The sequence below is a fragment of the Oculina patagonica genome, chromosome 4 (assembly GCF_052425735.1).
Source record: "Oculina patagonica isolate OP01 chromosome 4, crgOcupat, whole genome shotgun sequence".
NCBI lineage: Eukaryota > Metazoa > Cnidaria > Anthozoa > Scleractinia > Oculinidae > Oculina > Oculina patagonica.
The window spans coordinates 21,480,696-21,496,675 of record NC_135761.1 but is presented as its reverse complement, the minus strand read 5'-3'; the positions used below and the strand labels follow the sequence as shown (position 1 = coordinate 21,496,675).

The 15,980-nt window shown below is 39.3% G+C and overlaps 1 long non-coding RNA gene and 1 pseudogene across 2 annotated transcripts; both read left to right on the top strand.

The window, feature by feature from the left end:
- Positions 1 to 4,425: 4,425 nt before the first annotated feature.
- LOC144651647 (uncharacterized) lies at positions 4,426 to 15,816 on the top strand (annotated as a pseudogene). The gene is made up of 2 exons (XR_013570355.1): positions 4,426 to 5,382; positions 11,281 to 15,816. The product of XR_013570355.1 is annotated as an uncharacterized LOC144651647 (transcript).
- On the top strand, positions 8,137 to 8,881 carry LOC144652025 (uncharacterized). The gene is made up of 2 exons (XR_013570434.1): positions 8,137 to 8,309; positions 8,406 to 8,881. It is a non-coding gene; the product is annotated as an uncharacterized LOC144652025 (long non-coding RNA).
- Positions 15,817 to 15,980: the final 164 nt, after the last annotated feature.

Sequence of the window (15,980 nt, the reverse complement as noted above, 5' to 3'; positions counted from 1 at the left end):
GCAGGGCTTGTGTTCCTGAAACTCACAGACTTCTCACAGCAATCTTCCGTCGACATGTCGAGTTTCTCTTCCGCTTTCACTTTCATTCGGGGAAATCCCTCCCACGCTTGAAGTTTCCAGAACGTAATGCAACCAAGAAAAGCAAGAGGAGCAAAGTAAATCGCAATAAAACAAGAACTTCTTAGAAGTTTTAAACGCGCTTACAAAAAAATTACCGTAATTGTGCTCATTTTAAAAATCACCAAAAACATTACGCGATTTGTTAGCATCACAATTGTTCAATTGTCACGCGAGTTGTCACAATTGCCACATAATCCGAGGTTTACGTTGTTGCCGTTCAGATTTCTGATAAATCAAAGACTGTCGTCCTTTCAACAGTTCAATATAATAAAAATAAGTATAGTTAACTCTAAATAAGCTAAACAAAGACCGAAATGTTCGTAAAGTTTCCATTGGTAAGGGATTTATAGCTTTTCAACATTGCGTGACCCATGGTCTGTCCGAGCGAAGAGATAGTTGCGTGAATGACGTAAGGTTTGTATTTACAAAAATAGCTTGGAGATGTCTATTGCTGGTTTTCACTGTCACGCAATCAAAAAATAAATTCGAAACCATTCAACTACAGAAGCTATGAATTTCAAATATTATAGACGATAAATAGATAAACAATTTCTCCAAGTTTCAGGTCTGTGCGGTGTACCGTTCGCGAGTTATTTGCCGAACCTTTCCACGCAAATTTATAAAGCTTAGTATGGAGATGCCATAACTGTGTCCTTCCGAGGGACACAAATATGGCCGCCGTGATGTCAGAGAAACCAACTGGAACTCAATTCTGTTTACAACAGCGGCAATCTTTGGCTCATGAGCTAGTACAGTTTCATATAAACACCACTTTTTATATCTAAACTGTTCAATCTGCTGAAAATGGAAAGGAAAGGCCTTTTTTCAAACAAAACAGCTTTGTCACGGCACTCAGCTTGATGTCACATACGACGGAGAACGCAAATATTCAAAATGCTCTGTTTAAAAAACCTTAATCTGGAAATGTGCAAAAAGATATATTTTTGGTTTATCTTACGTCTAATGACAACGAAAATTTAGTAGGCCCAGTGAAAATACTGTTGTTGTAAGTTTATTTGTGTTTTGTGTTTTATGGCAGTTTGTCTCGGCCGTCAGCTGTCAATACTGCTGTTACAACGTAGCTAAAACATGGATTGCAAGAACATACTAAATAAATTTAATTTATTTTTGTAGAAAATACACCATATTTACTAAATTCTATGAATTTATGCTCCAAAAAGTGCTTAAATTTGCTAATTATGTCGTGGAAGTGCTCGTTTAAAATATTATGCTTTTTTGCTCCAATTATGCCAAAAATTATGCTAGCGCAGTCGTTTACGATTGAGTCCCGACACTTTGGCATACCCTTGGCATGGCGCAATGTCATAAAACATAAATAGACGAACTTACTCTTTCTTTACAAGCAACAAGAGATAAAGGAACAGAATCACTCTTTGTTGGACCATTTCCACCGACAAAATGTAAACTACAAATTTATTTACCGTATTTATTCGATTAAGCGCCCTGGGCGCTTATTAAATTTTTGGACCTTGAGGGTGGGCGCTTATTCGAGGCTGGGCGCTTATTAAATTTTCACCATTTTTAGCTAGTAGTACGTTTAGTTTTTAAGAAAACAATGTGTAATAACAAAACGTGCAGGTGTACGAAAGCTGAATATTAAATGTTGATTGAAAGTTTCAGTAAAACACTAAAAAACCCTCGGTCTTCGGAATAGTCTCTTAGTCAATTTAATCTCAACTACAACAATAATCAAATTTCCTCTTGTGGTCTCATTTTAGGGGGTGGGGGTGGGCTCTTGTTTGAGGCTGGGCGCTTATTAACTTTTCCTACCTACAGAGTGGGCGCTTATTTGAGGTGGGCGCTTAATCGAATAAATACGGTAACTATCCTTTGTACTAACGAAGAAGTATCAAATCGCCATGACATGCCATTGTATCACTTTTACCTTCTCTCGTTCTGTCTAGTTGCGCCAGAAACAATGGAAGAACTTTACTTAATCGCCGTTTAGGTTTATTACCCAGGGTTCAGGATATTGGGAGTCATTTTTACAGTCACGAGAAGCACATCTTTTAGTCGTGGCCATTCTGCTTGTACACTACCCATTATACAAGTATGTTCGCCAGATCCCGGGGGCGCACTCCGATCCCCTTTATGGCCTATATGGAGACGTGCCGCTGGATAGGGTATGGTTTTTGACTCCTCCACCCCTGAACAGGGTATATAATCTCAAGCTCCTTTGTCCTAAACAGGGCCTGAATCTGTCCCAGACAGGGTATGGCTGCAAGACTGTAGTCGAGTATTTACGATATTTTTGCTTTCGATCCAATGAAAAGCATTATTTTATTTGGTGGGATCGGTGTTCGCATTTCAATTGGTCGAACGTCAAACGTAAATGATTATCGATGTTGTCGTTTGTCCTAAATAGGGTCTTAAAATATGGGGTGTTGTCCTACACAGGGTAGGTATTTTAAGGTTTTATTGTCCTAAACAGGGTCAGGGTTTCAAACCTCCAGCGGCACCCCTATACCAAAACATAGGTCAAGTACCCCTCCCCCCCCCCCCCCAAAAAAAAAAAAAAAAAAAAAAAAACACCCGGGCGGCAGATGTCCGAAATTTCGAACTTTGTCTACCTCAAAAGTCACGTGACACTGCGTGACACTACACGTGAAATCTAAAGCCGAAGTGGTGAATTACCGTTTTGCAATGTGAATATTCTGTACTCGCTGATTCAAACACTTGAATGCCACAAAAATGTACATTTTCTGCTAAATAGAGCGCAGAAACCAGTTAATGAGTGATTTAGTAGCACAGCTCCTGTAAAGTAAAATGTTTGTAAAAACTTCAGTAGGTCAATGATTCATATGTGTGATTCAAAGCACAGCCTAAGAGTTGGTGGAGTGAGTCTGCTCACCGACACGACCAAACTACGAGCAGAGCAAGAATGATTCTAGCCTGCGAGAGCAGACGCATTTCCGGCCGTCGCTTCTCTCCGCCGACAAATAGAAAAATATTTTTCGGCGGAGAGAAGCGACGGCCGGAAATGCGTCTGCTCTCGCAGGCTAGAATAATTCTCGTCCCATAGCCCTTTTGTTTCTCTTAGCCGGCTGAGCGTTGGCACGAGAAAACGAAGAGCATTGGGGACTCCATTCTCGTCCCCATAGCCCTTTCGTTTCTCTTAGCCGGCTGTGCCTTGGCACGAGGAAACTAAGGGCTCTGGGGACACAGAATTTCCAGTCCTAGATTCTGGGACTTCCGGTCTTCATGTATGCAGCCATGACGTTTCAAGAGAATGTATGAGAGAGTCGTAACGTTTTCAACTTCCGTTTAGGAATTCTTTGTTCCAAACAGCCAATCAAAAAAAATCGAATTAATTCAAAAAACCCACGTCCCCAGAGCCTTCCGTTTTCCCCTGCCAAGCAGGCTAAGAGAAACGAAAGGGCTATGGGAACAAGAATGAGCATGAACCACACAGGGCGGTTAACAAACAAATACATACTCATTGTAAATTCAAGTGTCGATGGAATTAGGTATATCAAACACAAGAGATATTCAGTTTTTTCAACATTTGCAAACACCGAAAAGAAAAGTAATTTCTGTTGTCACAAGCGTTAAACAGGAATCGATCCCTTGCCCTTCTGCAAACTGGTTGGTCTCACACTGCGCAGTAGAGTATGTCTGACCACACCCTCGTACCCAGGGTCTTCGTTCCCTTTGACCAGACAAGGAACGAAGACTCGAGGTACGAGAATGGTCTGACCAAATTCAAGGTGTCTGAAACTGTTTCGAGTATATGATGTATTTTTCTTAATAAAAATCGAATGCCCTAAAATAGGATTTCAGGGATTCGGACACCAACATGTTTGAAACTTTCGATCTCGAAGATTTTTTGGAGATTTTGACTGAAGTGGTAAGCCAATGTTTCATATAAAAGCCAATGTTCCCCGTACTTTATGACCGGTACCTAAAGAGCAGAGGAATAAATTGGAGAAATCTATGCTAATTTGGTTACAATTTTCTCGATCATTCAATTTATTTTTTTATAGCGCAAAAAACAAAAACAAATGTTACTTTACTAAGGAAGTACTTTCTTACAATACACTGCTTATACTTATATACTACTTTGCAGTTTGCTACTGTGCTTAATCTCCAAAAAAAACCGTGTCCTTTGCAGATGGTCTGACGTTTGGTCCGACTAGACTGTTTCAGAAAGGGACTACTTGGATTTTACCCTGCTACCAATATCATTGAAGGATCTTGCAGACATTTGAATGCCTGACAATGACATTTTCTTCTGAGCAACTGAACTTTTTCAAGCTTTCTACTGTCGTGCTAGATGAGTTCCCAGACGTCCTGCGTAAAGTCTTTGTCCTATGTGGGACAACCGTGTCGCTACTACACCTGGTGTAGCAAAATGGGACGACTCTGTAACGGTTCTAAACCTTTTTCTTGGAAAAGAGGGTGGTGTGAAGAAAGTACCAACTCTGAATAAGTCTTTCAAGGAGTGGGACTGTACAGCTTTGTTCAAAGCCACTCTATTTGCTCAAACCTTTTCTATGCCAGACGGAACTGGAGGTTTTAGCACGTTGGACAGGCTCTATGTGAGACCACGTGGTTTATCAACTGGGAGATTTCACCACTCGGTTATCAGCCTCACTGGCAACACAGCTGAGACGTTTGCCTTGGCGTTGGATCAGCTTCGCTTGCTGCGAAATACGCTTTGCCACCAAATCAACACCCAAAAGATCGACAAGGCTACCTTTGATCATAATATATTGTTGGCAAAGGATGCCTTTAATGCACTTGGACAAGACACCACGAGGATTGATGACATTGGAAAGCTGGGCGAAGAGGACTTTCCCACAGAAAGGCTTCAGCAAGTTGAGGACGAGTTGAAGAGGGAAAAAGATGCTGCCGTGAAATTTAAACAGATCGACGATCATCTTGTTAACATCGAGTCACAAGTGGAGGATGTCGGCTCTGACGTGAAAGATGTAAAAAGTGACGTGACAGTTGTGAAGACACAAGTGGACGATGTCGGATCTGACGTAAAAGATGTGAAAAGTGACGTAACAGATGTGAAGACACAAGTGGACGATGTCGGGTCTGACGTGAAAGATGTAAAAAGTGATGTAGCAGATGTGAAGACACAAGTGGACGATGTCGGGTCTGACGTGAAAGATGTAAAAAGTGACGTAACAGATTTGAAGAAAAAAGTGGAAGATGTCGTGTCTGACGTGAAAGATGTGAAGTCAGTACTGAAGGAATTAAAGGCAGACATGAAAAGAGCAAACCAAGAGGAAGGTAAGCTTTAATTTGCAGTGATTAGTGATGACTTAACCTGGTCTCCTCATTTTGAGTGAAAGAAAAATCGCGCGAATGGCTTCCCAAAGCGCTAGAAAAATGAAATAAGGAGACCAGGTAATGTTTCAAGCTTTATTTAAGCTTTCCAAAGGAAGATGAGATATTTTCAATGTATTTTTAAATCCATACAAACGCTCATTAAATATGTTCAATTTTAAATCCATGAACTCTTATAGTGCGCTTTGGTCACCTGTGGAAGGACTAGAATCTCATCCACAGGAGAGTAGAAATACTCCTAGTCACTTCATGTTACTGAAACCAGGATAAGCTCTGGCCTAATGGGCCACTAGGCTCGAACGCAGACTTTACCTTGCCCTTACCTTCTAATTTTTAGTTGTCTTGTGTATGTCTGCTCCATGTGAAATAAATCAGCCAATGGATTATGTTAAAACAATTATTACTGCTTGCTCTTGGGTTCTATCGAATTTGATAGTTGATGCGGGTGAAGATAGAAACAACGGGCCCCGTCGCGGTCAAGTGTAGAATGCTGTCAGTGAAGAGACGGGGGCTGATAACTGTTTTCAAAAATTTACAGACCTTATACTTTGATGGGTCAGTACTCAAACACTTTATCAACTACTTTTACAGAAATGGTATGAAACAAATGCTCAATCATTGGCCGATAAGTTGTGATCATTTTCTTGACATAAGTGTTTACCATAGTAACAATATAACCTGTTCAGAACACCCTTAAGAGGCTGTATCTGTAATAGTGGTCTGCCCGATCTGGCTTGTTAAATAGATTTCGCTCTTTTCTAGTGTGTTGCAAGACTTTCATGTACTTATACTAAAAACACAATTCACTTGACCGGATCATTAATTTTTTTCGAGTTTTTTAGGATTTTCGGTTCACCCGAACGAGCACTTGTAACGACCACTGTCAAGGCTTAAATTTACCACAACTTTGAAAATTAATTAAAAAAGAACTAACAACTTCTGTACCAAACAAACACTACAGCCTGTTAAATTATGTCTTTTTAATTTATCACACCAACTTTCACGAACATTGAGCTCGAATCAAGCTAGCAGCAAAACATTAACGACACCCCTATCACACACCTTGATGAAACACTTGAAAACGGCTCAGATTCAAACTTTATTTTTGAAAAAGTGCGGCGGTCTACTTCAATCAAACCAACGCAGCCGAAAAGTAGATGTAATAGAAAATGTTCCTATCGAAAAAAACCTTTTGGTATCGTCTTAATGAAATATTTACAGCTGTGTAAACTTGCCCAATTTCGAAGATCTTCATGTTTGCAGCCATTTTGAGGGACTCGTCAGGACGAGGAGTTTCATCAACTGGCCTTGCAGACATACCTAACACCATCAGAAATAAACAAAGATTAGATATAAATGCAGTGCAGTTCAACTGAAAGAGAATTAGCCTGAATTTCAGACATCCCTCCTTGGTCGCCTACTCCCAGAAGAGACGTCTGAACACATTTGGCTCTAATGCCGTCCGGTGACGTCACTACCCGAAAACCGGGTAGTGATCTTGATTGGTTGATTTAAAAATTATTTGCATAATTATGTGAAATTATGACTGAATTTTACCGCGCGAGAATAGTAATTTTAAAACGTTTGGAAAGAGTTCGAAAGATTTCACCTTCCCAGAAATGAATTTACTAGTCATTTACCTTGAGTTTATTACTTTATTAGTTTATCTACGGATGAAGAATAGTAATGGAAACCGGTAGGTTTTAAGCTGGCGGCATTCGTCGCTTCGACATGCAGTGTTTTGCCAAATTTATACGTACATGTATTCTTGTTTTGTCTGACAACAAAGCCACTCGACGCTTATGTCCTGCAGCCTCGATGAGCCAGTGATTTCTGAACTCAGTTCCCACGGTCAAGTAGGATATTTTTGTATTGAATTCCGTTTCTTGATGCCTCTGTAACCGTCTAAATTGATTCATTTAAGTACTCACGAGTGTGTTGTATTTGTCCGCTGCGTCACATATTATATTTTGATCGCTAGATAATTAACTGAGATAAAGCAAATCAGTTCAGATTAAATCGGTTCCGTAAAAGAATATAGCCTGCAGTCGATTAAAACCTCATTCATTTGTCGCAAGTCTTCAATAGTTTACTATTAAAACAATTTGTTGCCCTGTAATCCTTTATTGAAGCGATTTTTCTTTCACAATTTCATGGCCTCGACAGAAACTTTTCCGCATGAATTAAAACCAAAGTGTAGTGACGTCACCGGACGGCATTAGAGCCAAATGTGTTCAGACGTCTCTTCTGGGAGTAGGCGACCAAGGAGGGATGTCTGAAATTCAGGCTAAAAGAGAATAAATCGTGTTTAAAAATGGAAGCTCGACTTACATTTCAACGATTTCTAAGGGCGTAAGGTCATTCTTGTTCGAATTTCGCTTGATGATTCCACAACAAATAACAATATTTGACACGCAGACTTTGACTGAATGTAGCGTTTGAATCAGTTAAAGCTAGTAACCTCGTGCTTTCCCTTCTTTACCGGCGTACAGCGAAGTTGTTTTCACGACAAAACAGCAAGCATCAGGTAAAGAAGACCAAACTGACATGTTTATCGATTGGTCGGTTATATACTTCATGTATGGAGTACCGTTGTGTACCGTATGTGTACCGTATAGTGCCTCATACATGAAGTAGTGACCGACAGGCCGTTTATTCAGCTGTTTCTTCGACGTTCAACGTTTTGCGATGGAAAATCTTTGCTGTACGCCAGTAAGGAAGGAAAAGCACAAAGTTACTACCTTTAGCTGATTCATAGGTTACATTAAGTCGAAGTTTGTATGTCAAATATTGTTATTTCTAGTGGAATCATCGAGCATAATTCCAATAGTAACAACCGTACGTCCGTAGACGTCCGTAACAGTCAAAATGTAAGTCGAGCTTCCATTTTTAAACACGATTTATTCTCTTTCAGTTGAACTGCACTGCATTTATATCTAATCTTTGTTTATTTCTGATGGTGTTAGGTATGTCTGCGAGGCCAGTTGATGAAACTCCTCGTCCTGACGAGTCCCTCAAAATGGCTGCAAACATGAAGATCTTCGAAATTGGGCAAGTTTACACAGCTGTAAATATTTCATTAAGACGATACCAAAAGGTTTTTTTCGATAGGAACATTTTCTATTACATCTACTTTTCGGCTGCGTTGGTGTGATTGAAGTAGACCGCCTCACTTTTTCAAAAATAAAGTTTGAATCTGAGCCGTTTTCAAGTGTTTCATCAAGGTGTGTGATAGGGGTGTCATTAATGTTTTGCTGCTAGCTTGATTCGAGCTCAATGTTCGTGAAAGTTGGTGTGATAAATTAAAAAGACATAATTTAACAGGCTGTAGTGTTTGTTTGGTACAGAAGTTGTTAGTTCTTTTTTAATTAATTTTCAAAGTTGTGGTAAATTTAAGCCTTGACAGTGGTCGTTACAAGTGCTCGTTCGGGTGAACTGAAAATCCTTAAAAACTCGAAAAAAATTAATGATCCGGTCAAGTGAATTGTGTTTTTAGTATAAGTACATGAAAGTCTTGCAACACACTAGAAAAGAGCGAAATCTATTTAACAAGCCAGATCGGGCAGACCACTATTACAGATACAGCCTCTTTAAAAATGTTGCTTTCATGGCTAATACTTGAAAATGAGGTCCGTTAGCCCATTTTTTGTTGTTGAGTTATGATCAGCATGCCATGATATAACTTTTGGCATGGTTTAAGGTCGCGGGGGACACCTTAGGCTTATCATTATGCATTTATTTAAAGCGTATGCACGAAGTTCAACGACTGACATCGAGAACTTTACGACGAGATATTTGCATAAAAAAATATGAGCACGCGGGCGTGATTTGATTTGTTTGCGTCTCTAATTGTTTGTCTCTTTGAAAACGCATTGGTCTCATCATAAAAGCGTGGAATATAATTACCATAATTACCATTTTGAAACCGTTTTTTGATCGGGACACCTTCGGAAATCTCAAAGTTGGACTTTTCCGACAATTTTGTGGCAGAGAATACAGCGCGGATATAGAACTTCATGAGCTGCCCCTTCAGAGAGGTAAACTAGGAATACTGTAGTGTGTCATAACAGAGGCGGAATTTTAAAAGAGCGCTTTTAGAAAGAGTTAGAAGGCATTCAATTAAAATTTGCGCATTTAAACCGCCATAACTTGCTGGAAAACTTTAAATTAAAAAATCCGCTTCTGTTATGACACTCTAGAGATATTGACTGATTGGTGTTTGACAAGATCACAGTGTGCTGTCTCCTACTCGTTCTACAAACTCTGCCACGAAATCATGTTCTTCCCAAGTTGGCAGTATCGTGGCTATAACATCGCCGTAGGTACAATCTACCAAATAAAAGATGACATACATAATCTTTTAATCATTTCTTTATGTCTCTGTAAAATTTGAGCTTAATCGCATTCATAACAGCCGAGGAATAAGCGTTTTAAAAGATGCAGGTCAAGCAAAATTTCGCTTCATGAATTTATTCATGCTGTATATATCCCCCGCGACCTTAAAGAAATTCTGTCAGAGCGGTTCAGAGCCACCTTAAGGAGGCCTAGGGTGGTTGTTTTGAACTTAAAAATTATGTAGGAAGCCAATGTTCGATTTTTGCTAAAATACACCATAATGATCAAATATCACCAAAGTTTTATTTTTTGCTGGTCATTAAGTCACAAAGGTTACCATAGCAACGATTGACGTTTTCTTTTGTTTTTAAACAAGCTTGATTTTCTCGAAATCTAGATTGACTCTTAGTATTAATTTTTTGATATGTTAAAGTTTAGTAGATTGACTAACTTTTGACGAAATTTTAGAAAAATCTGTAAGAGCGTTTTAGAATAAATCAAGAATGAAGTTTTTTGTAACTTTTCGTAGTTTCCTAAATTTGGCAGTCGATATATTTTAAAAAAAGCAAAGCAAAAACTCTCTCGCTTTTAGTTAATGGTCTTTGATGGTGTAAATACTTATATTTTATTTTGAATGACTGCGTTCAAATACTACGAAACAATTTAAAAGTGCCTATTTCACATTAACACGGGATTTTTCTGAAAACTACATTCTTGATTTACTTGGAAATGCTCTTACAGGTTTTTCTAAATTTTCGTCAACAGTTAGTCAATCTACTAAACTTGAACATATCAAAAATTAATACTAAGAGTTAATCTAGATTTAGAGAAAATTAGGCTTGTTTGAAAACAAAAGAAAATGTCAATGGTTGCTATGGTAACCTTTGTGACTAAGTGGCCAGTAATAAGTTAAACTTTGGTCATACTTGATCATTGTAGTGTATTTTGGCTAAAAGACTACATCGAGCCTCCTTAATATTTTGAAAATTTAAGGTGGTTTTGAACCGCTTTGACAGAATTTCTTTAAACTTTGCCAAAAGTTGTATCGTGACATGCTGATCATAATTCAACAATAAAAGTGGGTTCACTGACCTCATTTTCAAGTTATAAGCACTGAAAGCTAAAACTAAGGGTGTTTTAAACAAGTTATACTTTCTCTATGGCAACCGATAATGTCAAGAAAATGATCACAGCTTGTCGACCAATGATTGAGCATTTGTTTCATACCGTAAGTGAAATAGGAACGAATAAAAAATTGTAGTAATGACCTATCAAAGTATAAGGACTAGAAAATGCTTAAAACCGTTATCAGCCACCTTAAGAATCGTTAGGTCAGAAGACAATCTAATTCCGAGGTGATTGTTCCTGTTACAAAAGGTAATATTTCTTGCACTGAGCTTGCAACCCTTCGCTTCGGTGACAGCCAAGTTGTAAGATCGACAAGTATTCACTGTCATAAAGCTCTCGGTTATAAGGCATCATTTAACCTATTTGCTTTTATTTAAGGTCCATCAGTTCCCGTCTCGTGCATACCAGATAAAATACCGCATTTTGTTGGCCGCCAGGAAGAGTGTGCAGCAGTCTTAAATCATTTAACAAATGGAGACACTCGACTGGTTGATGTCTGGGGTCCACCGGGATTTGGAAAGACGTCAGTGGCTGTTAAAGTGGCCCATCACTTGAAAGAGATGAAGATTCCAGTCTACTTTACATCCCTTCGCGGAATGAAAAGTAAAGACGATCTAGTGTCAAAGCTTTTAAGTATATTTACAGACGCTAAACAGGCGTCTTATGTTTCACCCTCTGATTGGCTCATCCAAAGTTTACAACAACTGAAGAATCCGTTTGTCCTAATTTTGGATAATGCTGACGACTTACTGGAATCTGGAGATTCCAAAGTGAAAGAAGACGTGCTCGGATTCACGAAGGAGATTCTTGACCAATGCAGTCAAATCAAGCTTCTTCTCACAACTCGTGAATCTCTAGACTATCTCAGCCATAAGCTTTCCATCCATCAAGAAAGAGTTGGTGTACTGGATGGAGTATCGTCTGGCAGCTTAGTAAAGTCCCAAGTGCCAGCTGTCTCAGACGATGACTGCAGTTCCATAGTAAAGTTATGTGGACAAGTTCCTTTGGCAATGCGATTGATGTGTAGTATCATGATGGAAGAAAATGTTTCAATTACTGAGCTCATAGAAGAATTGAAGGTTTCGCCTCTTGTTGAGGTTTTGGACAATGAACATTTTTCCGATGATGCTCGACTGAAAACCATAATCAACAAATCATTTGAAAGACTTAATTCCCAGGAGAGAGATGCGTTTGTGTCACTGGCTGTTTTTCCTAGCAGCTTTGGAGTGCCGGAGGCTACGGCTGTTTTGGATTTGAAGACAGTCCGACCGACCAAGAAAGTGATCGGATCACTGAAACGAAAATCTTTAATAGATTGTAGTGAAGATGGTGAATCCTTCACAATTCATTCACTTTTGCGATCCTTCATTGACGAAAGAAGAATAGCTAACCAGAAAATTCAAACCATGTTTCATGCAGCACAACTTCGCTTCTACGACTATCAGATCACTAGTTTAGGTGAGGCTAATGAAAAATTTCTAACAGGTTATTCTGATAGAGCAGTTCAAGATTTTTTGGGTCAGCGGGAAAGCATCCTGCTGTCCCTTCTAAATGGAGCAAATGACGACGCCCTCTACCCCAAAGTTGCAGAAGTATTGTCGAAGGCCGAGTCCTTTTTTGATTTTGTACTGTCCAATGAAAAAGAGTTATTCGACACGGTTTACTGCATCGCAGTAAAAGAAGCAAAGGAAAGGCAACGTCACGACGATGAATGCAACTTGCTTGCTGCCAAGTCGTTTGGCTCCTTGGATTGGTGTAGCGTAAAACCTCAAAGCTGGGACGAGTCCTTAATAGCTGGTATTCGTGATTCTACTGATAGATGTCCAGCGAAGCGTTTATGCTATTTTGGCATTCACCAGCTGCTATGTGAAAAAATGGACGACGGCATATCGTCTCTCAGAAGTTCTGTAAATCGTCTGAATAGTACTAATTGCGACGAAAAATTTCTTAAGGTACTTACCTGTCATGTACTTGCAGTGTGTTACAGAAAGAAAGGTGACAAGGAAAACGCATCTTAGTTTGAAACTTTGTGTAGCAATGAGAGTAACTCTACATCATTGAGTCCTGTGGTTCGCAGTGTTTTCTTACGAGACAGCTCTTCAGCTGATGAACCGACAGATTTGGCCAGTATTGTCGAGCAAGATGTTTCCTTTTTTCTATTTTTGGCTAAAACATTAGCTGCGCTTTACAGGAAGTTGGAGTTTGGAAAGCAGGCGAAGACTGAACTATCTTTGATGACCCGTTATTTTGTTGGACTGTACAAAGTTTTTCTTCCATTATCTGGCAAAGGAATTCTCCATTTTGTGATACTAGAGGCTTGTTGCAATGTGCTATATAGTTTGAGGTGTTTTAAGGAAGCAGCGGAAGGCTTTCAAATTATAACTGACAAACTTGAAAAGACACCAGGAAACTGGCCTGACGAATTCAAGGCTCAGAATTTCTTATTTCGCGGCTTAACTCTGAAGGAACTGAAAGACCATGAGGCAGCTTTCTACTGTTTAAAGAAATCTTTGGACATTAGAAGGCGACTTTTACAAGAAAACAAGGACACAACGCACGGCAACAACGTGGTCAGAGAGACTATCGACTTACTTGAGCGATGTTTGAAAATGCAAGAAAATCTCGATGGCAGTACTTTTGGTCACACTAACGATTTCAAAGTCATCTGCGAAGAAATTAAAAGCGATCTAAAGGCCATGGAAAAGTATTGTGGCGTGAACCTCGCTGAAATCGCAACAAATTACAACCAGCTTGGTGATTGCTATTGGCTTATGGATGACAGCAGTGGAGCCCTTGAGTCATATCAGCAGGCTCTAAAGATAAGGGAAGAGTACGTGGGCGATTCCGAAGACAAAGTATCATGTCTACTGAATATAGGAGCTGTGTATTCCAGAATGAATCGGAACGCTGAGGCTGGGAAGGCATTCCAAAGTGCTTTGAATCTGAGAAAATCGTTGGGGATTGAGGATCATGCGGATACCGCTTCTATTTACCATGCCCTTGGGGCGAACCACCTTACACAGGGTGAGTTGAGTGAAGCTCTTAATGCACATCGACAGGGCTTGCAGCTTAGAAAGAAACATCTAGGTCATCACGCCCTCGCATCTCAAAGCTTCAATGAAACAGGATGTGCGTCACGGTATTATCGGATGGGCGAGTATGAAGCTGCCAGAGAACATTTTCAGAACGCTGCCGATTTAGCAAAAACGTTTCTCGGCGACCATGAAGAAACTGCCTCTGCGTTTCGCAATCTAAGTGAAGCGTATCTTCAAATAGGGAACTACAGGGGAGCTCTTGATGCTTGTCGTCAAGCTAGGAACATAAGATCGAAGGTATTAGGTGAACACGTGGATACAGCTGAAAGCCTTCACAATTTTGGAGTCATATGTTTTATGATGCGTGATTTTAAAAGAGCTGTAAGGTCCCTTGGGAGGGCGTCAGCGTTGAGATCAAAACTTCTTGGTGACCACTTGGACACAGCACTGAGCTATCACTGCCTTGGTGAAGCGCAGATGTCCATGGGTGACTTCAGCGGTGCCATGGAATCTTTGAGGAAAGCTTTGAGTATCCAAGGAAAAGAAAAGCATTCAGACGCCGCCGTAACTTCAGAGCTGCTTAACTAATCCTATAAAGGCCAGTTGGTTAAATACGAATTAGCGTCTCAGAAATAGACCTTTTTTGCTTGGGAGGTTTGTTGCTGCATTTCAGACCATTTATAATGATATTGTCGAGAAGCCTTGTTTGTTTGTTTTTTACATTTTCAAGAGTGATTTTTGGATGGACAAAACCTGAACAATTCTGTAAACTAAGAATATCACTTGGTCTGAAATGGGAAAACAAGCAACTAGCGGAGATCTGTTCAAAAACGCACAGTGAGAATACCTGCAGAAAGATCGTGTGAACACTGCGTTGACTGATCAGTATGATCTATCCGAGGCAGCCAGAAGTCTAGAAATATGCTATTGAATGCTTTCTGGGCTCTGAAACGTTTCCCAATCGTCAAAAAGGGAGGTTTTTTAGAAGTTTGTTGCTGTGGTCTAAAACGGAATGTAACTAAAGCGCCAAACGTGCGTAAGCCAATCATGCATAATTGGTTTTGCCTCTAATTGGTCGCCAAAATAAACAGCATGTTTACTCCGATTGGTTTTCAGGTTGCACAAGCTAAATCTGTTTGTTTACGTGAACAACATAACGTTAACTAATCTTGTTAAGCGGGCAAAAAGTAACGTTTTGTTCAAATTGTAACTTTAATTTGAATTGTAGCGTTTTTCATAAGTTGACCGGGTGTTACTAAACTGAGGATCAGCAGACCGCGAAACCTGCAGAACCCATAATTTAATGTAATGTGTAATGTTAGGGATATTTTTTTTTAGATTTTATTTTAGTTTTATTTTTTACACAAAATTATGGGTTCCGCAGGTTCTGCGGTCTGGCTGATCCTCAAATTAGTAACACCCAGTTAATCCTAGTTATTATGAAATTATTTTTCATAAAATTACATCATCTGATTATCTGTATAATGCAGTTGTCATGTTGGTGAGACCAATAAAATTATACAAGAAATAAAGTAGATTCTACCTTCAATATAATTACCTTATTATAGGAATATAACGAGGCATTTTAAGAACGCGAACAGAATTTACGCGTAATAAAATTAACGCGAATTTAGGAAAAGGTCTGGTCAAATGCTTATCGTAAAAACGTTAACATACGTAAAATTAACGCGAATTTCTGCAATTCGCGTTAATAACATGTATCGTTAATTTCCTATAGTAAGGTACTTTTCACTCTAAAGCCTATTGGATTTCTTTTAATTAAATAATTGTCACGTTTGGATAGGTTCCCTCGTTCAGAAACGCGTTCATTCGGGTTAGCACAAATTAGAAACGAAACAGTGAATCGATGCCATAATTTGCATAGAGATTAGTGTTTTTATGTCTAGTATTTATTAAAAGTATGGCTCAGAGTAGGATTAACAGTTAAGATTTCGAAGGGCAAAGCTTTGAAACTAGCCCAATAAATATCAGTGACGAAGTGACAGTTTTTCGTGATAGTATAAGCAGTACAATATCAAGCCT